We start from the raw sequence: 27,171 nt of genomic DNA, 5'->3' as shown, positions 1-27,171 counted from the left end.
AGGTATGACTTTATCCAATTGGGGAAGCGGGTGCGTTTTGCATTTGCAAAGTCTCTGTGTGGGAGATGGAAGCATTTTGCAGGAAGTATAGAAGGATCAGTGTGGTTGGAACTCTAAGAACAACAAAGCAAGATGAAGTACAAAAGACAGGAAGTCATATCCAAGGCATGTCCTAAGAACCATGAAGAGCCAGCCAGGGGTCCTACGCAGGAGCAAGAGCATTGACGAAACAGTCTGGGTGAGAGAATTGGCAACTTCTACTAGGCTGATGGCAGTGGAAAAAGAGGAAGTGGATGCATTTGAAAAATAGCTAGGAGGTAAAAAGGACAGCTAGTGAGGGATTAGATTTGGAGGATGAGAGACAAGGAGGTGTCAAGGATGACAGCCAGCTCTCTTCCTTGGGCAACGCTGAATGGAAGCATCTCTTCTATACAAAGGTAAAGAGGCACACAGGGGATTTGGAGGAAAAGATGAGGAACATACTGAACCTCATGTACCTAGAGGATGCTGATAGGGAAAAGCCCAGATTACTTCACACAGGGTCCTGAAATTTGGGACACCCATAAGGATAGAGCAAAACCTTTGGGAGGATGAGGCCACAGAAACAGAGATGTAAGGAGAGAAGAATAGATCCTGTGACAGAACCCAGAGGAGAACTAGTCCTTAAGGGCCAGGTCAAAAAGAGCAGGGTCCACAAAGAACAGTCAGAGGCGCCCAGGAAGTGGGATGAAAAACAGAAAAATGATATACAACAAAAGCCAAGAGGGTGCAGCTGGGGATGGCATCCCTTCTAACTCAAGTTTCCAGAACCATGCAGAAGGCTAATGGGAGGGTAGGGATGGCAATGCACAACATGATTGAGTGCTTACTGTATATATTGGCACTACTGTAAGTGCTTTATGAGAATTATCTCATGTCATCATAACAGTAGTACTGGGTAGAAAAAGGGATCACACTCCTCTAGATCCCCCTGCCAGAGCCAGGATGAATATAAGACTCCTGAATTCTTGTCCCTCTTTTTTTTTTTCAAGAGTCTCGTTCTGTCAGCCAGGCTGGAGTGTAGTGGTGCGATCTCAGCTCACGGCAACCTCTGCCTCCTGGTTTCAAGCGATTCTCCTGCCTCAGCCTCCTGAGTAGCTGGGACTACAGGTGCGCACCACCACACCCGGCTAATTTTTGTATGCCCCTCTTGACTTTTCATTGACCTTTTCATTCACCTGGCCATTTCTTTCTCCAAAACTGCCCCTGAGGCTAGGTGACCTAAGTCTTCTGTACCATGGGCTGTGATACTCATCAAAGATATTTGAGACTTTGGACTTCAGGGTCTTCTTCCTGGCCCACCTTGAAGCCAGCTGACTCTGACCAGGGGAGAAGGCCACTGTCAAGCGTGTCACTAGGGAAAGAGCACCTACTCCTGCAGGCTCCTGGTGCAGCACCCCACCCACCTCCCTGCTTCGGGATTTCTCCTTTATCACACAGTTGATGGCAGAACTTCTGTAGGAGAAGTTACTGTTGCTGCCACCTGCCGTGGGGGGATGAAGGGGAATATCTCCAGCTCAGTCATAAAAGTGGCCGCCCCTGTACTCTTCCCGTTCTTTTACCATCTCATCCCTTAGGTTGGCATCATTCTCTTTCCTTCCAAGGCCTTATATAGTCATGAAGTTTCATAAGAACTCAGGCTGGCTGTGACTGTCTGCCAGCACCTCTAACCACTCTACTGCCAAGGCATGGCTGAAGTGAGCTCCAAACCCCGGTCAGGGCCAGACACCAACTAGATCTATTTCCTGGTCTCCAGGCACCCGAGAAGACCTCAGGGGCCCTTTCCCAGCTCATGCCTCCAGCACTTCACACATGCTTACAAGGAAACCAAGAAGCCAGTGTGCAGCAGCATGCATATGTGCCAGTGCCTAGCACTGAGGGGCCAGCGTGCTGGACAGGCAATGCACAGTGCACGGGGATGCCTGGCAGGTGCTGAGTGCCCACCCTTCTCCTGCTTGCTGCCTGCACAGGCTGCAGTTCTTTGTGTCTGAGTTTCGGCTCCCTGTCTGCACTAGACTGAGTTGGGTGAGGAAGCCGGAAGTGTCAAATCAGCATCTAGGTCTTGAGAAATGCCTAGAAGGGGACATTTACATTAGAAACTCTTACCCATTTGGACAGAAACAAGTCTGCATGTGCAGTGGCCTTCCTCTCCTGGCCTCCTTCCCTCCCCTACACCCACTCCTTATCACCTTAGCTCTCGCTTTCTAATTTCTCTACCCACCCCCTCCCTCCCTGGTCATCTGGATCTCGTTGTTCTTGCATTTCCCCAGCTGCCTGTCTGCATTAGCAGCCTTGCACGTGCACAGACACACACGTGCTCCCAGCACCCCCACCCTGTGGCTCTTTAGCCCAACAACCCCACACCTTTTGCAAATTCACAAGGCAATTCCTTCCTTGGCTCCAGGACCCCCTAACAGAATGGATCCTTTATTCCAAAGTAGGAATAGAAACGGCCTTGGGTATAGTTAACCAGAGTGAGAGAAGCCACTAGGAAGGGCTGCATTTTTGTATAGGAGAGTGGGTGGGCGGCTTGTGTGGTTTGCAATATTTCAGTCCTTTCTCAAAGACTATACCATATGAACAATCGATTTCTCCACTTCAGGGACTTCTCTAAGTGAAGACTGTTGAAAGGAATATATAGGGAACACCCTTAACAAAATGTGTTTCTCTCACTTCACCTAAAGGCCTTTTGCTGTGTTCAATTGCCGTTCATGCCTATGTTAACCAATGTGTTGAAAAAGATCAGCAAAAATCTAGGACAATGTCACTTTAAGAATCTAGACTATAACACCTTAAATGAACTCTGCAGCAGACAGATGAAAAAAAAAAAAGCCTTTCTCTGGCCCTTGCTGGTTTTGCCATTATTCATGATGTAATTTTTCAGGTGTTAGTTTGGCAGAGAAAGATTGGAACAGAGCTTGTTGCTAGGACATGAATGAAGAAGAGGAATCCCATTGGTTCTTTGGGACTTGGCAGAAACCAATGGGAATGAAGGGGACGGTGAGAGGGGAAGCCACCAAAAGAAAAAAAAAAAGACTCTCTCGGCTGGACTATTATTGCGTTTTCTATGTTAAAGTGGGGTATTGTAAATTTATGGGAGGTTCTGTTCTATTTTTTTAAGGTGTAGGTAGGTAGTGGTGCCCGATGGACCAAGGCTGAGAATGAGCAATTAAGAGTCAGCTTTGTTCAGACTGTCCCGGGTTTCACTAATAGCTCACTGTTACTGGCAGTCTGGAGCGGTATGCAAACGAGGCCGGGTACATTTCACACCCTCGCCACGCTGCCACAAACCGTTTGGGGAATACAGTTATGCTAGAGCTGGAGGCAGGGATGAGGGTGGAGGGGCACCGGGTTTAGGTGAACCCCAAACAACCTTTTACAATGAAAGTGAAACAGCTCTGTGTACTGAAACGAGGGGCCCAGCGTGTTTCCTGACCAAGGCTTCGGAGCCACCTCCCAACGCTGCCCTGGGCATCTCTGTGGCTCAGGGCAAGATGTGGCCCAGCGAAACCTCTAGTTCTGATAACAAGCATGTGGGCTCATGTGTCATCAGCAGCGGCAGAGAATGTCACTGGGGCTTCCAGACAGAGGCATTAAAGCGTTCCCCTACTTAAGCAGTTTGCGTCTCAGCCTCCCAGCTAGCAAAGTAAGCAGTTCTGTGTGCCAGTCATGCTTAGCTGCTTGATTCTAGGTAGAGCCTTGCAAACCTGGACAGGAAGAGACATATCGATCCCCACAGGGCCCCCTCACTCCTCCATTGACTATGCAGACTTGACAATCCTTGCGGGGCCTCCGTTGCTATATTCCATTGTCTGGGCTCTGGCTGTAACCCACACCTTTTCTTTAATACATGGGCAGGGTTTGGGCTGAGTGACTTGAAACACACACACATAATAAATTGACTTCTATTGGGTTATAGACCTGGCCGGTTTATTTACACCCTGGAGGGGGCTCAACTCTGCCAGATTCCTAACATCAGAGATTTTGTGGCTGAAGTCCAGCAACATAAAAGGATTTCTTTTTGTAATCGGAGCACTTCCTAAGACCACAGGCAGTTTCAACCAATTAACATTTCTGATTGCAATAGAAAAATTTTAGGAGACTCACAAGAACTCAGAGAGTTTTCATCCACAAGCCTTTATTGAATCCATGGCATCCAGGAATTGATCTGATTATCGATTTATGATGATCATCCAGGAATTGATCTGATTATTGATTTATTTCTTGCTGATTTCTGTGATTTCTCAGGTTGTTGAAGATTTGGGAAAAAGGAGGGTGGGGTATGGGCAGAAAATGGGAAGAAATGAAACAAAAAGGGAACTGTTTTTAATAGGCCTTTCTTGTTCTTTCGCCAAACAAATCCCAGCACTATTCATGTCCACCCCACAACATTGATAGAAAACATAGCTCCAAGTACAGAGCTTAATTGCTCTCTTCAGGTGACAGGTAGCATGTGTGCCTCAGTTCAAAGCCAAAGTCCGGGTTGAATAAATCTGATTTCAGACAGTCAGCATTTCAAAATAAAAGCATTCACCCTGAGCCCCAAATGGGAGGTCTCTCTGCAGCTTTTTTCGTTGTTTTTAACTAGGAATCCTGTGAGATGCACTGCAGTCAAAGTCTCCACTCAAACCTCACTTTGTTCTCCATTCTCATAAAACCTCAGACTGCTTACAAAGCTGCCTCACCCAAACTAAGCAGAGGCTTCAGAGCCTGGTGCCAGGGACTGTAAACTGTACAGGAATGAGGTTATTGCAGGCAGCCTGCACTTGGGAGTGGGGAGCTGAGCAGCCACTGAGGGGGACAAACAGGTCCCCAGGGAGAAGGAAGGTGGCAAGGCATCTCTTTCCCTATATCTCAATGCATTAATTAGTTATTTATTAATCTACATTTACTGGGAAAATCATAAGATTTGAGCTCTCCCTTTCATGAAAAATGAAAGAATAATAATATCAGACCAGTTGAAGAATCAATACTAAAGCTGTCGTTTAAGCAAAATGGATTGTATTCAAATCCAGGCCCTAACCTGAAGCCTCCAAATATCCAACTTATGTATTATTAACTCTGCATAAAAGCATTGTCATTCCTGGGCACAAGAAATTAACAAGTGCCCCACAAGTTAAGGGAGCTGCTAGTGACACCCCATCAGCCTGGGTCAAGAACCAGAAGGGAACACCTCCCACTTGGATCAGAAAAGACCCTCTACCCACCAACAGACTTTAGAAATGAGCACATTTTCATTGCCACTGTGTGACCTATAAGCTAATTATGTTTTCCTGCAAGGGAAGCAAATTATATTGATTGTACAATAAAAGCCATTGTCATTCCCAGTATATTCATCATGACTCAGAAAGATGCAAAAATATTGACTTGCTCTAAATAGCATTTTACTTTTGTCTCCAGACGCCAGTTTTTAAGGCGCAGGATGACTAGAGATGATTTTGTTAACCAGTCAAAGGGAGGGAAAGGGACGGAAGAGAAAGAAGTTATGGGCATGTCCTCACCCCCCATTTGTGAATGACAGAGAACTTAAAGAAAAGGATACACACTTCAGAGTTCATGAAAGAGTTAACCTGCGTTATTACATATATATTTTTTAAACTCCTTAAAACTCCCAATAGTACCCACAGTAACAAGAAAATAACGAAGCCCACTGACATCTTTGAAAAGAAGGTGATTAATTAAAGTAATTAGGCTGCACTGAATTATTAAAATATGAAGTCTTCTGTAGGGACGACCAAGAAAGGCAGAACATTTTTGCAGTTCAAAAATTAAAACCATATTCTGGTTCATTAGCTGAGACGGAAACTCACACGTTTTAGCCTACAATCTTATTCACAGATGCGTAAGTGTCTAATATTTCACACCTTTGTAATGGCTCTTGTAAAAATTTAAAAAAAGAAAATACAACAACCTGACTTTAATTATTTTATTGCTTGTAGAGAAGAGGCCATCTTTGGAAAGAATGTCAAGGAGCCTTTCGGGTTTGCTTTGAAAATGCCCCAGGCTTTGAAATGCCAGGTGTGTTGGGGCCGTGACTAGGCTCAGGCTGGGGACAGTGCGGGGCAAGGAGACATCTCTCAACACATTTCTTGGCTCTGTCTTCAAAGGGGTCCATGTCTCTTTCCCTCTTACTAAATCAAACTGAACTCCTTGGTCTGAGTTTAAAATCCCTCACCACGTTGCTTTGCCCAATCTGTCCCCACTCTGTGAAACCTACTCCCAAGGCAATCAGACAAATCTCACAAATCTTGCTCCAATCCACATTTATTCCTTCTACCTCCTGGAATAAATAAAAGTGGGCTTTTCCCCTGCCTGAAAAGTCCTTTATTTCTCTCTGATATGGTCATAGCATCCCCATCACTGAGAACCCGACTCAAGTCCCCTTCTCCTCTTCTCCCATGTCTTCACACTACAGGGACCTGGGCCATTTATGATTAATTGTGAATCTGATCATGTCACTCTCCTGCTTTGAAGCCTTCTGTGGCGCCCTCTGCCTTCAGAGTAAATGTTCAGGTGTGTTAGCCTGGTGTTCATTCATTGCCCTCTGGAATCTGGACCTTACCTGTTAACAGAACCCACTCTCAAGTCAGATGGTCTGGGGGACAAGCTTAGCTCTGCCATATAGTACTACTGTGGACTTGGGCAAATTAACTTAAACAATATTTAACATCTTTGAGCCTCAGTTTCGACAAAGGACTATGGAGACGATTAAATGAGTTACTATATGCGAAGCACTTAAAACCAGGCCTGGCATACACTTGGCACTCAGTTATCATCATCACTCATATCATTCCTCCTCATCTCAGATCCTGCCCTCAAGCAAACTATTTGCTGTTCTATGTTGCTTTTCAACCAGCATGCCTTTGTTCAAAGAGTGTATCAAAACCTACCAATCCTTCAGGCTATAATGCCATGTTCTCCAAAATCCTGTCCTGGATTCAGTCCCACCAATCTGTCCAGTCTCTCAACTAACTCAGCACTTTATCTGTATCTCTCTGATGGTGCTTAGCACCATCTGTTTTGTGTCATAGTTTTGAACAGGAATTGAGGGTAGGGACTATATCTATCTTTATATCTACTCCCACGTGTCGCAGAAACTGTTAGTGTTCATCAAATATTTCATGTGTGCTATATTAAAGTTCAGCCACAAGATGGGGAGCTCCCATCTGTATGGGTCCCTGAGTGACTATGTGGAGCAGACAATTCCTTACACCCTTGTTGGATGTATTATCTGAGCAAAATCAATCCTTTGTTGTGCTAAATTTTAAAATCTGGGAAGTGTTGTTACTTCAGCACAGCTTAGTTTATCCTAGTTTGCCACCCTACCTTTTCAACACCTGTTATAGGAAAGTTAGCACATAGCAAGTATTTAATATTCAAATGCTGAACAAATCATATGTAGAATTACTCTTTTATATAAGCCTGTCTAATCGTTTATGTACTTCAATCCAGCTTCAAGCATTTTATTTTGACTCCTTACCTAGAATGCACACCCTTCATGGGTTTTCTCTGTTGTCCAAAGGACCTAGCATAGTACTGGACATGTGCTTAGTAAGACCTGTTGGTTAATGGGTCAGCCTCAGTCCACCGATTCACCAGAAGTCAACTCCATCTGAGACTACCAATTGGTAGTAAAGGCTCTGATGATAGCTGATCCCTCTGGAGCTACTTCTGGCTCTACACCCTATCAGGGTATAGTAGGATGATGGCCACACAGTGAAGTCACTGTCCCAGCTCCAGAAACCACAACTCTTTGGTAGACATAGAGGACAAAAAAGATCAACCTGGTTTTCAATATTTTTTAACCCATACCGTATTAGTCAAGATTTTGCTAGAACTTTTGCTAGATAGTTTATATTGTAAACATTCATTTTCTAAGCAGGAATGTATAATGAATATATTTTTCTGAAAAACACTGGATTTTTTTTTCCTCCTTTGCTCACTCTAGAGATCCTGATATCCACCAGATGGTTAGAGATCGAGTTGAAGCCCTGTTCACAGTGCAGCTTTCTGCCATCTTCATTCCAGATGGATGAGCCAGGTATTACATATGGCTCCCCACACCCTCAAAGAACATCTCCCTGTTGTGGGAATCTGAAGACCCAGGTTCAAGTCCCAGATCCACCTAATGGATAACTTATTCCTTCTACATCTGTTATCTATAAAAAGGTAAAAGGTGGTGAGGAGCAAGCTATTCCACTCTCCTTCCTTTCTCTGTAGGATTGTTGTAGTAAAGATTAAATAAGATACAACGGGAAATGCTTTGAAATAAAAAGACATGAACGTTTTCCTTTGGGCTTTTAAATAAAATCCCCTGTCCCCTAGAATGCTCACATACACTTACCTGTTCAGGCTGTCAGATGGTCTGGAGCATATGAGATAGTTTATGTAGTTCCATCCAACTTCAAGCATTTTATTTTGACTCTTTACCTAGAATACGCACCCTTCATGGGTTTTCTCTGTTGTCCAAAGGACCTAGCATACGTTCTCTCATCTGAGCAGCTGATGAGAAAATGACACTCAGAAATCTAGGTATCATGCTCACCTTCACTGTCAGGGTCATAAAAGTTGACACAGAGGGAAAGACTAAGATATCTATAGAATAAAATCAACTCAATTCCGAAGAAAGGTAAACTTTGGAGTTTATTGACTGGGATTTAAGAAAAAAGCTAAGGGGGTTAAGAGGAGGCAAATTTTGTCAGTTCCGCTGGAGAAAGCTCTCTACTCTGAGGTCATGCTCTGAACCAAGATGCTGTCAACCCAAGGTCACCTACCCTCAAAAAGGAAAAACACTGAAATTCTTTTAGAGCAGGCATAGTTCGAGAATAGGCATTACCTAGGGTGAGATAAACTGGCTAAGGTAGGCTCTTTTTCAGGATGTCAGAACATTGTACAAAGAGAGCATCCAGGGATTCAGGTAATTACCATCACCCTGACTTGGAAAGTCCACCAATGGTAGACTATGTCACGGGTCCCAGGCATCTCTCAACTGCCCTCTTAATTGGTTTTATCCTGTGCCAGCTACTCTCAAAGGCTCTAAATGCCAGTTTGCCCTGTGGGGCATTGCCCTTGAGTGGACAGAACTAGCTCAGCGCTGCCAGGGCCACCTGGATGTCAGACGGCTCTGAACCACTACATGGGTAAGGCAGGATATCCCAGGGGGAAAGTCTGGCTGAAGGCGACCAAAGGAAATCTCAGCCAGGAGAGATAGGCTTTGTCAGGTCACCGCTTAAAATGCAACAGGGAAGCAAAGCTGGTCTCTTGAGCCAGGTGGAAGCCAAGGCTGGTAATTAAGAGGTAAGAGACACTGGAGCCAGCGGGCTGGGAATTAACTAAGCAGATGGTGGAGGTGGAAGTGCAGTTGCTCCCCAGCCAAGTACCCTTGTGCACAAATGACATTGTTGGGTATGCGTCCTACCAAGGGCTTCAGCTCTTTGACACAGCAGTGCGACTGTCCTGCCTCCTGCTGCATAGAGACACATAGTACCATACCAGATCCTACCCCGTTCCAAAAGCATGCTAGAAACAGTGCTATCTCAGCCCCCGAAGCCTCAGCTTTAAGGGTACTTTATTCTCCTGCTTGGCCTTGGAGATTCATTCCCTCCCTCCTTCCTTCCTTCCTTCCTTCCTTCCTTCCTTCCTTCCTTCCTGCCTCCCTTCTTTCTCTTCCTTCATTTCTTTCTTTCTCTTTCTTTTTCTTTCTTTCTTTCATTCTCCTGCTTAGCCTTCAAGATTCCTTCCCTCCCTCCCTTCCTTCCTTCCTTCCTTCTTCCTCCCTCCCTCCCTCCTTTCTTTCTTTCTTTCCTTCTTTCTTTCTCTTTCTTTCCTTCTTTAGATAATGAGCAAGCAACAATTATGTGCCTGGCTTTGTGCCGTGCCCTAGCAATTCTAAGATAAAAGTGATTTCTGCACAGTCTGAACTTGAGTTGGACTTGGAAAACGGGTCTAGTCAGTGAGAAAGACAATTAAATAAGTGCATGAAGGTGACATCGTTTCTGGGAGTGAAACTTTACATGGCTGACCAGTGCTTCCTTCTTAACACTGTCTTCTCCGGGCTTCAAAGATGACACAGTCACCTGGTTTTTCTCCTAACCCAGAGACACTTTTGTCTCAGCCTACTTTGCTGGATCTTGTTCCTTCATGTCTTAGAAACTCCTGTGGCGTATTGCCCTGTCCTCTCTTCTTCTGAATGACATCTAACCCAGTGGCTTTAAGTATCATCTATGCACTGACAATTTCCAAAGTTATATTTCCAGCCCATTTCTCTTCTGAGCTCAGTTCTCTACATCCAACTTCTTTCTGACATCTATGCTCGGATACCTAATAGACATCTCAAGCTTACTTACTGTTTATCTGTTGACTTTCCTCTTCTCCAGGTCTGCTCCCACCTCCACCAGCAAATCCTCGCTCCCTCAGTACATGGCAGGACATCTATCTAATCACTCAAATAGAAAATCCAAGATAAATAAAATCAATAAAGAAATCAGTAAGTCCAAAATAAAAATCCAGCATCTGCTACTTCTCACCATCTTTTATGCCTTAACTCCCACAGTGGTTGTAGACCTTATCTGCAAAATATGCATATATGCAACATTTTCCATATCATTTCAGAGGTTTTGTAGACTCATTCATACACCATTGGAGGATAGGCTTGTCAGTAGATTGCAGATTAAGAACCCAGGTCACATTGGCTGCTACAGATGAGTGTTTATATCTGTTTAACAGTTTTGGATGTTAAGCTACTTAGGGACAGGGATTCTTCATGTAATTATCTCAATAGGGCACCTGGCACTGTGCTTCATACAGCTAATCCTTTAATTAAGTCTTTTTGAATATAATATGGAGAATAAAATTAACCATTCATCCAATAAATCTTTATTGAACGTATACCATGTGCAGTGCGCTATGCTGGTTGATATGGAAATAAAAAGATTCACACAAAACATAGAGGGAAAATCAGCCAACAACACAAGGAATGGCATGAACAGGAAGGGGGTACAGGGTGGAATGGGACAAGATAGGCTTGTTAAAGAATAAGGCAACTTAGCCTGGCTAAAACAGAGGGCATGGACAGGGCTCACTGGAGCCAAGGTTAGGAGGTGAAGGGTAGCGGAAGCAACTCTCAAGCAATACTTTCGTGTGGCTGAGTTGGCAGGAGGATCATTTGACAATGTTCAAAATCCATTGACTCATTGAAATGTGGTGGGCAGCCGTCTTTATTTCCCTGTTTTCATGCTGAAAGATGGAAAATGGATTGTATCACACTCTTCAGAGGGCACTAGGGCATGAGGGCGTTTACAGAGGGCACAGGGCCATTGGGTGTTTAATTGTATGATGCATTTTTAAATGTTTTACAGGTGCATGTAAATTAATTTGAAACTTATCACTCCCTTTTAAATAGGGGCGCCTGAGCTCCACTAGATAAAGACTACTAACATTTTCTTTTGGCCTCTCTGAAAATCCTGATTGCCAATATCTGTCTCCTTTCAATGGCTCTTTACCCAGCGCCCTCAATTCCAACTCTGTTCTGATGGCTGTGGATTCCCCACCGAAGTCAAGTAAAGAGGAATGTCCCAAAATAATGGAAGCACCATTTGTAGCCCTCTTATCACTAGTCCTCTGAATGGCATGCAGAGGGTGACTGTGTCTGAAGCCAGGGAATTTAGAAATAATAATATGTAGAAATAATATTTCTAAGGGAATGAGCCTTGAAAAACTTAATTCAGAGCCAGACTATTCTTTTCTGGCTGCATACCAACTTTTATTTAAGACTCTTAATATAATCGCCACTCATATTTTTATTTCCTGGGGTCTCCCTCCTCTACACCCAATTTATCTAATAGAATCTGAAGACAAAATCAGTTCTGTGGTCCCACAAGAAGTTGGGGTAGAGATAGCTATAGATCTAGACAGCCTTGAGGAAAGGATCAATGTCTAGTTCATAATACCACAGCCCTACAGCACCTGGTGTGGAATCTTATTCATGAGAGCACCTCAACAAGAAATAATCACCGAATTTAATTGAGCTGAGCTGAATCAAAATGGCTCTGTGAATACTTCTCAGCAGAGAGTGTGGTATGTGATTCCTTGGTCATAGGTTTCATCATTAGTAGAGAGAATCCTGGTGCTTCTAGTTTGAAGAGGTGGAATCAAGCGATGACAAGACCTCTCTATCACGGCGTCCAGTCCCTAAACCCAATCAGTTTGCCAGGTATCTATTCTTGGGCAGTGGAATCAATCGCCCAAGCCATTGTCAGTTGTCCTGCATGAGATTTAAGCTATTGTTGGATCCAGTATGAAACTTTTATTTTCTATAATAACCACATAGACGTGGTCAATTTGGTTCTGAATTATGAGATCAACAGAAGACTTGTTTCTTATCCTTTAGAGATAGGGACCTGGGGGGTGAGGGGCAGGGACAGATAGAATACTTTGAAAACAGTAATCAAGGAAACACTGCCAGGACAAATTACACAAGCCAACACAATTACTCACCATCTGTTATATGGACTAGGGATGGTTATTTAGTGTTCAGAGCAGCTCCCTTGGTTCCTGGCCTGGACTCTTCATGGAAACTGCTTTGTGCTCTGAAGTTGCTGCCTTTGTCTCTCAGCACACAATTTACTGGTGTGTCAAAGAGAGGTGAAATGTGAAATCCCTTGTGGACGTAATGACAAAGTTTTTTCCATACATATTGAGCAGGAATGTGACTCTAGCAGTCTTTCATTTAATTAGTCTTTGTTACATTTTGGGTGGATCTGCTAGTGAAAAGGGCCACACAGAGGAGCAAAGTCTTGTTACTGCAGTTTATGACTCAACTCTTTTCCCAAGCTCTGTGTTGATACATTTTGCAATCCCACGTGATTTCCACAGCAGAGTTGATCTCTTCGACGTGCACTGGAAAAACAGCTTCCCAAAGGAACATCACTAGAGGCTCTTACTGTATTAGGGAGCCATACTTAATGCTTTAATACAAGTAAATGCAGAAATGAAACTTAATAAGAAAGACTCTCCATGACCTATTTATGGCTGTTGGTTTCTACTCAGTCAATTCTCATTTATGCATTCAGATAAAGGACTAATAATAATAATGTAGGAATCTAAATGGATATCAATGAAAAGGTATTTCTCTTTTCAACCATTCATTTATCCACTCATTCTTTCAATAAGCATTTATTGAGCACCTGCTAAGTATCAGGCAGTATGCTAAGTTCTGGTGATTCAAAGCTGATGAAGATATAAGATTGTCCTTTGGGGACTCATGGTACAGCAGAGGAAACAGGCAAATAAAAAAATAAATAAAAATAAATAAATAAAATCACAGTACAAGATGATAGGGACTATAGCAATAAAGGTACACAAAATTTATCCGGGAACACGAAGAAAGAAATGCTCTTATTTCCATGCTGGTGAAGTCCCACTGACAACCCAGCTGATGCAGGACACTGATGTAAGCTGGGAAGTAGTCAGGCCTCTTTCCTGCAACCCCTCAATTCATGGAGCTGACAAACCAAGGTAACACAAAGATATCACAAAACCATGTGATCGCTGGCTGGTTATCCCAGCAAGCAGAGCCTGAGGCAAGTAAGTGTGGGGAGTTGAGTTGTGGAGCCAAAAGACTGGAGATGCAAAAAGGATAAGAATAAGCAGCAGTGAGTGCATCCTAGAGAAAGTGGGCAGAAATGACTCTTGTTAAGACTGGCCTTACCTGCTCCTGGTGACATCGCAATGAGTGTGAATGGACTTCAGGAACAGAAACAGAAAAGACCAGAGTGACGAGTTCTATATGCAGAGGCTGGGTTAAACTTTAAAGAGGAATCATGCATGCTAGTTTTGAAGAATGGGCAGGAGTTCGCCACAGAAAATTCGTTAATTAGACAACCAAACGTTGGTGGTTACACAGCAGCTACTTGTGGGTGCAGTATGAAATACATGTTTGGTTTATCTCTTCTTGAGGTCAGAGTTTTCATTGCTTGTATGGCTTTTGAGGCACTCATTGTCAGACAACAAGCAATATTTATACCCCGTCACATCCCTCCCCATACCTACTACCTTCCAGTTACATAGAGTAATCCCTGTGCCCTAAACAACTTTGGACTCTGTAACTTTGCGCCCATTATCCCCTCAGCCTAAAATCCCCTGCCTTGCCCTTTTCCTATTGAAACTGTATACACCTTTCTAAACCTAATTCAAATACTGCCCCATTAAGAAGCCTTGCCTTACCCCATCAACGCCCTAGGAAAAATCAACAACTCTCAATTTTGGGCTTCGGAGATCTACCACTTACACCTCCTCTGGCCATGTGTTCTATCCTTCCTTGGCTTAAATATAGTGATTCACATATCTGTTTGCCTTTAATAAGCAGCAAAGGGTAAATAAATGGGAAATGGAAGCTCCTTGTGGAAAGAGGCACTGTCTTTTGTTCATGACTTTTTATTTCAAAAACTTTCATCTGCAGAAAAGCTGAGTTAGCCAATGAACACGTGATACACCCCATCCTTGATTCATCAATCATTAGCATCTGGTACATTTGCTTTTTTTTCTGAATCATTTGAAGGTTAGTTGCAAACATCATGACACTGATCCTTAAGTACTTCAGCATGTAAAACTTTTCATGGAAAACCACAATGCTATTATCAAATCTAAAAATGTGTCAATAATCCCATTACAAGATCTATATTCAGTTTTCCACAGTTGTCTCAAAAATGTCTTTTCCAGCTTTGTTCCTCTTCTTGGATCTAGGATCCAATCGAGGATATATACTGTATTAGTTATAATGCCTCTGTAGTCTCTTTTAATCTAGAAGAGTCATTCCTGGAAAGAAACATTTTTACCCATCCTTTTTTTTAAACAGAGTTGGTATGTAACAAATGTTTATAACATGGAAGAAATGGGTGGGTGGACAAATGAGCCCCAGTGACGCAAGATCCCAGGGCAATTCCTCTAAGAAAACAAAGAAGTCTAGAGAAGAGACTTACAGCAAGTGTTCTTTGTGAAGTTACCAGGAACTGGGTAGGGAATCAAGTCATTACTTTTCTGTGGCTGCTCATGTTCTGACCTCCACTTTTAAAAATCATGAGTTAGTCCTAAGTTCACTGGGGAAATGCTTCAAAAGTAATTGAGAGAGATAGAAGAAAATCCAGAGCCTCATATCTGACCAATGAAAAGAAGGTCCCAGAGATGAGGAACTAATTGCCCCATGGAATGTGAGAGCTGGCAGAGACGTTAGAGATCATGTCCCACTTCTTGTTTTTTTTCCAGAGGAAAAAACTTGGGCCCATAGTGGTACAATGGCTTGTCCGAGGTCACACAGGACACCATTGCCTGACTCCCTGTCCAGCTTCCTTTCCACTTCACCTGGTGACCACAGAATGTCTGGGCTCTTTGTCTCTTTTGTTCCCAATGAGTCATGGTAACTTCCTCAACCTTTGAGCATCAGTAATCTCAAGGTATTCAAGTCAAACCAATTCTCAGAAACATAGGGTTATGCCAGGGACTGCTTCCTTGCCCACAGAGGACAGACTTATTTCTGAGGATATTTGTTACCTCCAGCAAGCAAACAGCACCTTGAGCAGCCCCAGGGGAAGAGAGGTGAGATTAAAGCAGTGATATCACCAAGGGCTGGGAAGTGGATGCCTCCATGTTCATTTTGCCTCTGCCATCTACTTTGGCCCAAACACGGCACTAAACTTTTCTAGGGCCCAGGAGCCTCACCTCTAAAAACAAATCATTGCAGAGCAGTTATCACCATGATGGCCATTTGCAGGTGTGAATCCCTTTGGGGAACATAAGTGATAAATGAGAGAAATCAGGGTTGGGGGGGATTTTCATTTCTAAAGGTCTCAATATAAACATTTATTTAAAGCTACAAAAATTGAAAATTCCCCAGTAAATACTGTCCTCCCTCGGTATCTGCAGGGAATTAGTTCCAGGACCCTCACAGATACCAAAATTCCTGGATGCTCGAGTCCCTCTAGATGAAAAGGTGTAGGATTTGCATAAAACCTACACAAGGCTTGGGAGGCTGAGGGGTGCGGATCACCTGAGGTCGGGAGTTCGAGACCAGCCTGACCAGCATGGAGAAACCCCATATCTACTAAAAATACAAAATTAGCCAAGTGTGGTGGTGCATGCAGCTATTCAGGAGGCTGAGCAGGAGAATCTCTTGAACCCGGGAGGCAGAGGTTGCAGTGAGCCAAGGTCATGCCATTGCACTCCAGCCTGGCCAAAAAAAGCGAAACTCTGTCTCAAAAAAAAAAAAAAAAGAAACCTACACACATCCTTCTATATACTTTAAATCATCTCTAGATTACTTATAATACCTAATACAATATAAATGCTATGTGAATAGTTGATATACTGTATTGTTCAGAGAATAATGATAAGAAACAAAGTCTACATGTTCAGTAGAGACACAGCCATCCATATGTATATATTTTTTAAAAATATTTCGTATCTGAGACCAGTTGAATGCATGAAGAACCCATGGATACAGAGAGCCGACTGTAAGAGGAGTTTCTTATAGGCAACAGCAGCATGGGTTGTGGCTGATGAGGGTTTCATTAAACAGGGAAAAGAAGTGACTGGCTCAGTCATTCACGCATTCAAAGATTGAGGAAAAGCCTCAATCATTGCTGAGGAGCAAGGGAGTCTTATACAGAAATTCCAGACTTGGACTTAATTTGTTTGACCTTTGCTGAGCCACTTAACTCTTAGGAACCTCATCTGTAAAGCAAGAGAGTTTTGGTTAGAAATGCAATGTTTTCTTTTACACTGTTGGTGGGAGTGCAAATTAGTGCAACCATTGTGGAAAACAGTGTGGCGATTCCTCAAGGATCTAGAAATAGAAATACCATTTGACCCAGCAATCCCATTACTAGGTATATACCCAAAGAATTGTAAATTTTTCTATTATAAAGACACATGCATACGTATGTTCATTGCAGCACTGTTTACAATAGCAAAGACCTGGAACCAATCCAAATGTCCATCAACAATAGACTGGATAAAGAAAATGTGGCACATATACACCATGGAATACAATGCAGCCATCAAAAACGATGAGTTTGTGTCCTTCATAGGGACATGGATGAATCTGGAAACCATCATTCTCAGCAAACTGACACAAAAACAGAAATCAAATACCACATGTTCTCACTCATAGGTGGGTGTTGAACGATGAGAACACGTGGACACAGGGAGGGGAGCATCACACACTGCAGTCGGTTGGGGAGGACTAGGGGAGGAACAGCAAGGGAGTGGGGAGGGTGGGGAGAGATAACGTGGGGAGAAATACCAGATATAGGTGATGGGGTAGGAAGGCAGCAAATCACATTGCCATGTATGTACCTATGCAACAATCCCACATGATGCACATGTACCCCAGAACCTAAAGTACAATTAAAAAAAAAAAAAGAAATGCAGTGTTTTGTCTGTTCATTTGTTTGTTTTCTTCTAGCTGTATACAACCACCTGGGAAGGACGGTAAAACTGTGACCCCCATCTCCAACCCCTTTTCATTGTGATTTCAGCAGTTCTGGTAGTAGGGTCCAGGCAATTCTTAAGTAGGCAGGACTGAGAATTTCTGGATTAGAGCACGTCCAAAAGCTGATTCTCAGAAGGGAGCAAAGTAAATGAAGCAATGAAAAGGAATTCCTCAGCCATTCCGGACACACAGGCCTTGAATCACTGTACTCACCTGTCTGCCTAACTTGCCTATTTCCCCCCCCCCCGAGGCCAAGCCCCCTTTAGGATCAGGGTGAGGCTCCCGTCAAGACAATCAGCACTTTCCCAACCAACTGCAGGGACACATGTAGTTTTCAGACTGAAAGGAGGATAGCAGGAAGTCTGGGTCCCTAAACACTGGAGGCACTGGGCCAGATATGTGGAGGTCCCACCATTTTACCTATGCCTCCTCCACACAGTGGGGCGGCCCCTGCAGCAGGGGAGGGACGAGTGAGGCCCCAACCACATCTAACAAGATGGCCGCGTTGTCTGCCTGCCTGGCTGATGCCAGTGCCAGCCGCTAGCTCCCCACATGCGGGACTTGAAGCATCTGCCAGACTGATGCTGGCTTTTGATCAGTACCATGTTGAGCCAGAGACCTGCAGGGAAACGGCCAGGCTCCCTGCAGTTGACTAGCAGGAATCTTTCTTGCAACCTTGAGAGAGGTGCTTGAAGAATTTGAGCACAGATTTAAAAGTGAGGTGCAGGCAGGGGGAAGGGGCATGGAGGACCGCCTAACAGAGGCTGTCTTTTCAAGGCCAGGTTATTCCATCTCCGCTAAGGGAGGAGACACCCTTTCCTGGCTGGTGGTTGGAGCAGGATTTCTGGGCTCCCTTCGAACAGTTTGCTGCTCTGCCCTGGGGGTCAGAGGGAGTCTTCTAGCTTCGGCTCACGCATCTGTAAAACCCTGAAACCACCAGGATTGGTCCCTATTCTCCCCTGTGTCCAGCTCCAGGGTGTGGCAGTAAAACCACAGCAGGGCCGTTTACAAGACACTTGATTCCAGCCAGTCCACTCGCCAGAGGGCCTGCAGGGCTCCTGTCTTCTAAATGGATCCTCTGGGACCCTGGCTGCTGTCCTTAGCAAACCCAGTCTACATCCTTGGCCCCTGAAAACTGTGTGCTAAGACAGGAAGCCCCTTCCTCTTCTGCCCCCTTCCTGGGACACCAGGCTAAGTGGCAAGCAGAGGCCCAGCCCCAGAAACAGTGTGTTTTGTGTCTGACAAAAGCAGCCTACGTGACTTGAAGGACTCTGCTCTTAGTAAACCAAATGCACACCAGTTTTGCTTATTTGCTCTAACCTTCAAAGAACCCAGAGGTCCCTTCCTAGTTCAACAAATAAATCCAGTTCCACTCTAGCGGGCCTCCTGGACAAAGTTCCATTGTTACGCCTTCCCTAAATGTCCACGGCTCGCTCCCTCTCGGGCACCCTAGCCCCACGCCTGTTCACCCTTCTTTAGTTTTGGGATAAATCAGCCTCCTTTTTTTGTTTTGTTTTGCTTTAATTCTTTCAAAGGGTAAGGAACGTTGACACCCCCTGAAACATGCCTCTGATGTCTGGTTAGACTTCAGACGGCTGTATTTGAACGTGCGCTGACGCAATCGGGCAGATTGGGTTAAACCAAATATTACAATTGCAAGGACTCATCTGGAACTAATAATTTTGAGGCCACCGAAAGTAAAAGGGCCCTGCTTTGGGGCTGGCCAGCGGCAGAGGCCAGCTTGGGCCAATGCTGCCACCTGCCGAGGGCGCCGGGAACAGGGCGCGCCGCCCTGGCCTTCCTGTTTTGTTCTGGCCCCGCTCACCGGCTCCCACGCAGACAGGTTCGCCAGCCAGCCAGACCAGGACTATTTTAAAAGGCTAGCGCCTCTTCCTAGCCCGTGGTGTAAAGATAGCTGGTCTGGCTGTCCCATGTCTTCGCTGGAAAGAAGGACAACTTCCCAATTATAGAGCCGGGGCTGGCTGCAAAGGCAGTTGCAGTTGGAGCACGATTAAACATGTGCCCCGTGGATTACACAGATCATGTGTCAGTGGCTCGCCTAGGAGGAAGGCTCGTTTAAGTTCAGGATTTTTATTTTGCGGGGGATGAAGGGGACGTACAACTCCGGGTTATGTCGGCGCATTGCTGAACTGCGAGTCACATGCCAGATCCAGAAATGATGAAAACATCTGTTTTTGCTTTAGACCAGCGAGGCTCTGGCGGTGGGGAGGGGCGCGGGAGGGACGGGAATGGCTTTGCTCACCAGCACCATCTGCTGAGCCTGCTGTGGAAACGCGTGCGTCCCCAGCACAATGCAGGTTGCCGCTCGCCCCGGGAAGGGGGAGATCAACAGGTGGGGGTCTCTGCCCGCGCGATCACTCTCCATGGAGGACAGCCCCGATTGTGCCCTGGGGACTGTGCAATTCCGTATTGTCTCGGAGTGTTCACAACAAAGAGCTTGGTCCCTGGGGACAGCCCGAGGGCAGAGGAGGAGGAGAGAGAAGCAGCAAATGAATTCCCAGGTTGGGAAGGCAGGAGGTAAAGGGGGAGGGGAGTAGCTCCTTGGTGGTTTGCAGACAGTAAAATTTTGCTGTTCTTTCTGGCTGAAGTCTACCAGAACAAAGGAACCACGTCTCTAGGAAGACTCCCAGCTGCACTTCCCCCAACCGTCCCTCTTGCCTGCGATAGTAGCTTTTGCTCAGCATGTCTGAGAATGTTCCAGTATTCACAGAGACCATTCTGGTCAGGCAGGGTTTGACCAGCCCTTCAACATGCAATCCTCTCAGCCTCAGACCCCAGCGCTGGGATGGTTCTGAATCGGAGCCATACTGACAGTCTAGCAACTGCATTCTTTCGATGCACAGCAAATACTTACTGCCTGCCTGCTAGGTGCCCGGAACTCACTCAGCACAACTATTTGTCATACGGTTTAAAAAACAATACAAATATGTCAGAGGAAAATGTATGTTTAGTGTCAAGTGCGTGTTTGAGACAATGACATCTCTGACTTCTGAGGAAAGGAGAGGATTGCAGACTTCTAATCTATCTTTCCTCAGCATTGGGGGCAATTCTGAGAAGCTGGATTCCTCCAATTATGGGTTGTGTAGTCAAATCCCCTGAGTAACTGATTTTAATCAACCTGCTTCAGCTCTGACCTCCAGCCCTCTGGCGTTAAAGATAAATCCTCTACCGTTCCCATCCAAACGGCATCCATTACTCACAATCGGAATTGGGTGGGGACCTAGCCTCCACTCCCAGGCATCTCCTCTGGGTCAGGTACAAAATTCTGAGATGCAACCAGATGAACAGTGCTTCCCAAGAACACACAGAGAGGTTAATCCAAGGGAGAAAAACTTGGGTCAAATGAAAAGATCAAGGCTTGCAGACACACTGCCTCCCTTTACACGCAGCTACAGTACACACCCTCAGCTCTCTACTGCCCACATCTGAGATTCCCAAAAGAGCAAATGCTGCTGATCCCGATGGAAGTTAGTCTCTTCTGTAGGCTCATTTTTGCCCACTTACCTATAAACTCCCAAGTTCAAAAAGGAAAGGGATGCCCTCCCTTGGAGTCCAATCTGTCCCTTTTTCCATTTCACCCCCAAATAAGTATAGAAAGAGCTGCTATTTGCGTGGATCTGGGAACTTAACACTGTCTACAGGATGAGTCCGAAAAAGCCTCCTTCCTATTTTACAGCTGGACAAAAAATATAAGAACCGGCCCGATCCTCACAGATCTTGCCACCAGCTATATCCCCAGTGGCCACATCCGTTTCCACAGGACTCACGTTCTTAAATTATTAGGGCGCAAATGAATCCTCAAAGCCATCTACAAGCCCGATGGTCACCTGCAGCTGCTCTGCTCTGGTGTTGAAAGATTACTAGTTCAGGGGAACAATGCAAATCAATACAATCAACTTCACTTTTTGTTTCAGACTCAGAAGATTAGAACATGAGACATCACTTTCATCTGGTTTTGTATCGGTCTGATGTGGAGAATTTCTGATGAATTTTCTTTGTTTGATAAACTGAGGAAACCTCGCCACTGACCCATATTTCTTTTCTGGACTGTTCTTGACAGTTTTCCTCAGTTCTATCTGGTTTTGCAACAGGTCCGTGTTTGAATCTACTGAGGGCTGAAATTTTTCATGCTGCATTAACTCTGAGGCCAGAATTTAGGGTGTTTTGTCAACATTCAGCAAAATAAAATCTCTGAACTAGGCTCCAGCAGGAGGGTAGGAAAGCTGCAGATGAAAAAGTATGTGGCATGGAAGTAAACTCTGGAACTACTTTTCCAGGCCTGTGTAAGGCTCTCTTTTTCCTCATTATAAAAATAATTTCTGTTGCTCCACTTCACTCCATACATCTTGGTGTGATTCTCTTCACACAGAGAAATAACCTTTGTTCAAAGCTCTGCTCTCCTAAGCTATGCTGAATTCTGCAAGATCACTCTCCACATACAAGATTAGCACCTCCTTTCCAGCTCCAAATAGACTATAATCCAAAAGCTGCTCTTTTAAATAGAGGTTCCTTTTATGCTTAAATTCCTAAATAAAAGAAACACCAATGCTACTGCTAGTCTCCCCAGTTAAATCCGATTTGCAAGAAATGCTGCATGCTCAAAAATCTGGGTGTGAACTGAAGTCTGGGCTAAGGGAACACATTTGGGATTCTCCAGTCATCCTCTATCTGGAGGGCCCTCCAGTGGCCAAAATAATACCTGATCTAAACAAAGACCACCAAAGCAAGGGTTACAACAAAGGCAGAGTATGGACGCTCGCCTGCATTTCAAATGCTGCATGGGAGCCCCACATTTGCCCCTTAGAGGTGTGTCTCATGTAAAGAAAGCCAAGACAGAATCTCAGCTCACAGAACGAAGACATTATTTGCATTACAAAAGGACCCTTCACTTGATTAAAAAGAGGCAGGTTTGAACTCCATTAAACGACAACTCCCCCTAATTTCTTTAAGATTCTATTGAATTTGAAAAAGAAAAAAGAAAAAAAACTGACATACAAATTTGCAGAATGCATGTTCGGTGTAAAACAAGGTACATTTGTACTCATTCTTCGCTACCTGACCTACCCCACCCACATCTCCACTTCTGAAAGCCTAATAAGCACTCCGACCATGAGACCTGAGGGAAAGTGCGGGTCAGAATCGGTGGAGCTAAGATCTGAAGGCTCAGGGCAAGTTCAAGGTGCTCGGAGCCCAGAGCTGCCCTTCTGGAGGACTGTGAGGAAAGCAGCTGTTTGCTCCAGTACAGTTTGCTCTGGACTTGAAGGATGCTGTTGGTTTTCCAGAAGGAAAGTTCTAGTTCTGCCGCTTGTTGTCATCTCACGACACCCAGGCAGGCCTCACTTTCCACGGGTGTAAAATGAATGGGTGGACTGCACAAGACAGATACAATCATCACGTGATTGCTTTGATATCTCTTCTTATTCCTCTTCACTTCTAGAACCTTGGACTCCTAGATGTCGTAATAATCTTTTTTCCTTGAAAGCATTGGGAAAGAAGTAGGGAGAACGTGGGGAAGAAAACTCTCCCAAAAAGTCCTTTAGGTCCTTCTGACTCTTACACGTGCACCTCAACCCAACTACAGTCCCCCACCACCAACAACGTGTGACCTGCAGCTGCACCGAATTTCAGCACCCCACCATGGACCACAGTCTTCACACGGCTGCCCTCACCTCATTCCCCACTAGGCAGATCCTCCTCATTCCTCATGGCCCAAGTCAAATGCCAGTCCTACCCTTGAGCCATATCAACTTCCCAAAACACTGGGCTGTTTTCTTCCCCGCTTGATGTCCCCATAGCACTGTGCGCCTGCCTCGGTCCCCGCGCTTGGCCATGGTGGTCCCCTCCAGCTTGAGGACTGCAGGGCAGCCGCTGCCTCTTTTGCAGCTGCATCCCCAGGGCCTAGCATGGTGCTGGGGACATGAGGTGAGTAAATGGGAAATGAAAGCAGGGGATTCCTAAGAGCAGAGCTCCTTCCATTCCCTTGGGAGGTGAGACACTGGTTGGGGGTCAGCAATCCCTTCCCCAGGCCTGCTGTGGCCCAGGGCCATATGCTGCCACTGCCAGATGCTGGGAGAAACAGAACAAGGGACCCTCTCTTCTGCACAGTGTGGTGGTGGTGATGGAGAGGTATCCTGTCCTCCCTATTCCTCTCTTTCAATCAAGCACCTGCCATCAGTCAGATCCCCCTTTGTGTTATAATGATCTGTGCTAGAGACTAAATGGTTGTATGCCTGCAAAATTTAGAGGTTGCAACCTGATCCCCATTGTGACGGTATAAGGAGGTGAGGTCTTTGGGAGGTGATTTGGTCAGGAGGGCAGAGCACTTATGAATGGGATTCGTGTCTTTGTCAAGGGGACCGCAGAGAGCTTCCTCACCCCTTTTGCCATGAGAGATACAGCAAGAAGTCTCTAAACCAGGAAGTAGTCCCTTATCCATCATCAAATCTGCAGGTGCCTTGATCTCAGACTTCCCAGCCACCAAAGCTGTGAGGGATACATTTCCTCTGTTTATCAGCCACCCATTCTGTGCTATCCTGTGACAGCAGCCCAGACTCAGATCACCTGGGTTCTTTTTGTACTTTCAGCAGAGGCAGCAAACATTCTGGAGCAGCAAGTATCTGTCTGGAAACTGTGGTAGTGCTGGGCCCAGCCCCATCTAGTTCAGGAGAAAGGACGCGTCTGAAAAAGATGGCAATATGCTGAGGCAGGTGGGGGTGCGGGCGGCAGAGCAGTGAATGCTGAGGTGGTAGAAGCAACCGAGCATGTCGGCTGCAGGGCCAGCCTCCTGCTCTCCAGACACTCCTGCCTCCCCTCTGCCCACCAGACATGCTGCAGTATCTCCCCCAAACTATGAGATCTTTCCCTTGATCTTTTTTTCACATTGAACTTACCGTTTCTCTCTTTTTCAACATTTGTAAAGATACATGTGAAGTTATTTCTTCTCCTCACCTCTCAATCCCTGCTCATCCTATGCTAGTCCAGTGTCCGTGCACAGTGTGTTCCAAAACCCTCTTGTTGAGGACACCGATGGTTTATCTGTAAAAGGCTGCAGGAAAGATGAAGGAGGGGCTCTCTCGCTCGCGCGCTCTCTCTCTCTCTCTCTCTCTCGACGGAGTCTCACTCTGTCACCCAGGCTGGAGCGCAGTGGCACCATCTCGGCTCACTGCAACCTCCACCTCCAGAATTCAAGCGATTCTCCTGCCTCAGCCTCCAGAGTAGCTGGAACTACAGGCGTGCACCACCACACCCAGCTAATTTGTGTATTTTTAGTAGAGATGAGGTTTCACTATGTTGGCCAGGATGGTCTCGATCTCTTGACCTCATGATCTGCCCGCCTCACCCTCCCAAAGTGCTGGGATTACAGGCGTGAGCCACTTGGCCCGGCCAGAGGGGTGCTCTCACAGGCAACACTCATAGTCTTGGCTTTGATCTGCAAGATCTCATTATCTAATTTCATCCTCACTACAACACTGTGAGTTAGGTGCTAAACCACCCTTATTTACAGCCAAGAAAACTGCCATGCAAAAAAGGTTAAGACAGCCAGAGTCACATGGCCCCTGAGTATGGATCAAGCCTAGGCCATCTGAGTCCAGAGCCCAGACAGTTAGCCGCATGTGATTCCACGTAGAAAATGCAAAGAAGGGTTTCTGGAAGAGAGGAGGTGCTCCACAGTTCTCATCCCTGAGCTCCCTGTGGTATCTGAGCCAGATTCTGCCTCCTCAGCAACCTGTGCCCTTTGACATCTGAGTGCTCCTGATCTCCACCTACCTTTCAGGTCTCCCTAGCACAACTTGTCCCAGGCTCCTGATGCTGGATGTTGGAAGAGTCCTAAAAGTGTTGCTCTGATATCTCTGCTCATTCCTGACATCCTTCTCCATACTTTTCTCTCTACTCTCCTTCTAACTGCCATGATTCAAGATATAAATCTCGGGCCAACATCTCCAGGCTAGCTCTGCACTCCAAAAAAAAAAAAAAAAAACTGTCTAAACTGCCCTCCCCAACCCTCCCCCAGGCACAGTTCTCCTTCATGCTCTGTACCTCCCCCGACCCCCGCTCCCCTAACACTGGTAGCACTGACCACCTTCAAACATACAATGTCATTTCATAATCTCTTGTGTTTATTGTTTGTCTCCCTCTGCTCGAGGCCAAGTTCCTCGAAGACAGTGGTTTGGGTGTTTGTTCACTGTAGTATCCCCAGCACCTGGAGTGTGTCTGGTACACAGTCACCCAGTAGATGTTTGCTAAGTTAAAGAAACCAGCTGTCAACCGGTCATGCTACCTGGAAGTGCCACTGGCCCTTCAAAGTCAACATTTCCAAAACAGAATTTCTCACCCTTCTCAGCCCTTGTCCTCCTTCTGCCTCTCCTATCTGTGTTCATAGCATCAGCCAGACCCTCAGTTTTATAGGCTGGGAATGTTGAAACTGTCCTGAACCTCGCTCTACCTTCATGCCCCTTCTTCTAGGGGCACACTGCTAGCTGTGTTGAGTTCTCTGCAGATGGTGTGACCCCTGAGGTTTTGCAAAACAGTGATCTCTGTACTCAAGGAGATCCCTTACCACCTTATTAGCAAGGCATGTTCCTAGACGAAACAACTGAGGACCCATGTGAGACTAGATAATGAAGTGGGCGGCACAGTAGCGTGGTGAGTGCGGGGCAGCGACGTGGGTCACAAGACATTGGCCTGGGCTAGGTGATCATTGTCCAAACATTGTCTTTTTTCTCCAAACACCTATAGAAGCGATATTCATCCAGTGCCTTCCAGCTGAAAAGCATTTGCACATCTACATCTTTTAGACCTTCCAACAGCCCTGTGAGGTCCATTTCCACATTATTCCATTTTACGGACAAGAGAACTAAGGCACTGAGGTGATCGGGGAAATTGTCTCAGTGGTCGCAGAGCCACGAAGCACTGAGGCAGGCTGATGCCTCTCCCCTCAGGGGGAGCATATCCTCCCCCGGCTGCACAGGCTTTTGGGCTAGGCCTAGCTAACCTGGGCCTCTGTGGAAGCTGGCCTGTTTTGTTTTTGTTTTTTAACTTTTCATTTGTTTTGCTATTATCTGCCACAGACTGTATGGCAAAGATCACTAGTTGCCTGCTCAATATCTATTCTCCCCTTCCTCCTTCCTGCCCTGGAAGTGGCAATGAGCCAGGATAAATGCATGCTTCCCAGACTGCTCGCAGGAAGGGGCAGCCAAAGCAACACAATCAGAAGTTATTAGGTGGAGATTCTGGGAAAACTCTTTAAAAGGAGCCAACACAGCAGTGTGGTACTCTTACCCTCCTCATCTCTTCCTCCTTCCTGATGCCTGAAACAGACATGGTGGCTGGGATGGGAGCTCCATGCAGGCTGCAGAGCAGGAGGGGATCTAAAGGGAGAAAGCCACACTAAGGATGCTGGAGCAGAAAGATGGGAAAATCCTGGATCTTTAATGGCCAAAGCATCTGTACCAGCCCAGGATTTCTTTTACATGAAAACAAACACAACTGCAGTCTTTTGAAGCCACTGTTACACGGGGTTTAGGTTATATGCAACTGAGCCACACACTAACTGATTCACTCTTCAAGAACAGGTTAATTAAGGCCTAGTGCAGTAGCTCACATCTGTAATCCCAGCACTTTGGGAG

Source organism: Aotus nancymaae, unplaced genomic scaffold (assembly GCF_030222135.1).
Source record: "Aotus nancymaae isolate 86718 unplaced genomic scaffold, 86718_ANA_hifiasm-v0.15.2.pri h1tg000012l, whole genome shotgun sequence".
NCBI classification, from domain to species: Eukaryota; Metazoa; Chordata; class Mammalia; order Primates; family Aotidae; genus Aotus; species Aotus nancymaae.
The sequence above is the reverse complement of the archived record's forward strand: the minus strand, read 5'-3'. Positions refer to the sequence as shown.